Source organism: Pinus tabuliformis, chromosome 2_1 (genome assembly GCF_031772625.1).
Source record: "Pinus tabuliformis cultivar Carrire ecotype Pingquan chromosome 2_1, CPIR1, whole genome shotgun sequence".
Classification (NCBI taxonomy): Eukaryota; Viridiplantae; Streptophyta; class Pinopsida; order Pinales; family Pinaceae; genus Pinus; species Pinus tabuliformis.
Genome location: NC_142299.1, coordinates 847,587,051 through 847,588,654, shown reverse-complemented (window position 1 = coordinate 847,588,654; position 1,604 = coordinate 847,587,051). Strand labels below are relative to the sequence as shown.

Below are 1,604 nucleotides of genomic sequence, written 5' to 3'. Positions count from 1 at the left end.
TTACACATTATATTTTGTACTTTAAATAGATTTACACTTCAATCCCTCTTGGATCATGTTAGATTTATACCTAAAATGAATCTATGCTAGTTTTAAACACTCTGCAATACATTTCTCCGCCAAAAAAGCTTGGAGACACTGAATTTCAAGGTTTTTCTTACTCTTGTCTTGTTTTGGTCTCAGGTTGCTCGTAGCTTGGTGGAGGTCGTTTGTTTAAATACCATTTTTTGTTCTTGGTATGGGGATTTCTCTATATCTTCGTCAAAGCTCCTCCTCATGTATAAAATTAATTTTTATATGGTGTGGATTCGCTAGGTTGAACTATCTGCGTTATGTTGGTTGGGTATTATAAGTTGGTTGTTTGGATTTCATGTTAAATTTTGTAGGTATGTTTGTTGTTTCTAATTTTATCTAAATATTATTAGAAAAAATTATGATTTATCTAAATTAAAAATTCAAAAATAACTAATAATTTAAATAATCAAATTATTTAACATAACATAATAAAATATTACAACATCTTTTCCATACCATATATCATACTAACCTTAACCTTTTATAGAAATAATTTATTATTCACAAAATTTTCAAATCACAAAACGTACATAATAAGTTGAAACATCAAATAACATTGTACATAATAAGTTGAAACATCGAATGAACATGAGCAGAAAATCATGAACAAACTTCTAGTATCTCTACCTACTCGAATCACAGGCAAATTGGGAGAACTGAATGGCATTCCGCAAAGATACTGAAAACAGAACAGATAACTTGTTAATGAATCAACTGGAGTTCGACGGCACGGCTCTCCAGGAAGACATCATCATCATATACAGGAACTCTAAAAGTCCCATGGGTGAAAATGATGGCCGCTACAACCATCAACACCCCAAGAACGAACACCGCATCTTTCGTCAAAAATAGTACAACAAGAGTAAGCATCATCATAATCGCCAGAAGCTCCCTGTGGCTGTAGCTCCTATTCAGCACAACCAAGGGCTCTCTCCTCAGCAGATAGAGAAACATCCACGGCCCCAGAAGCACAACGATGAGGAACAACGACACCGTATGGGATAGAAGGCTGAGGGCCATGACAACGAAGAGGAGGATGAGGTAATTGACGCGGAAGTAGGCCCAGTTCTTGCAGATCCTACTCCTCGCCTCTGTCACTGACTCTGGTATTCTTACGGAGCTCCGATCAGCTATGAGTTGTCGCCATGGCCTGCACTGCGACAGGTCGCTGCGAGCACTTTCTACAAGCAGAGAGAACAACGCTGAAGCCGCCGTCATTGTGCGGTGAGAGCCCCAATAAGTACTATCATGTGTAGCCCTCGCCACTGGTGCTACTTAATTATAACCACCTACTATGAGGGGAGAGATACAAGCATTTGACGAAGAAAAAAGATGATTTGTAGTAATAGATTGACCTATGATTATGCCGTTTCATGTATTGATATATAATAACAACGATGGCAATCGTTCATTATTTCAAGGCCGACGTGGCTGAAACTGATCATGGCATGCCATCGATCAATTCCCACAAGCATGTCTCTTCGTGATTGTGATCGAGGTGGGCATTGGATGGATCTTTACAGAACTTG

General features: G+C 38.4%; 1 pseudogene; it reads right to left on the bottom strand.

The window, feature by feature from the left end:
* Positions 1-777: 777 nt before the first annotated feature.
* LOC149203306 (PRA1 family protein B1 pseudogene) lies at positions 778-1,293 on the bottom strand (annotated as a pseudogene).
* Between the last annotated feature and the right edge of the window lie 311 nt (positions 1,294-1,604).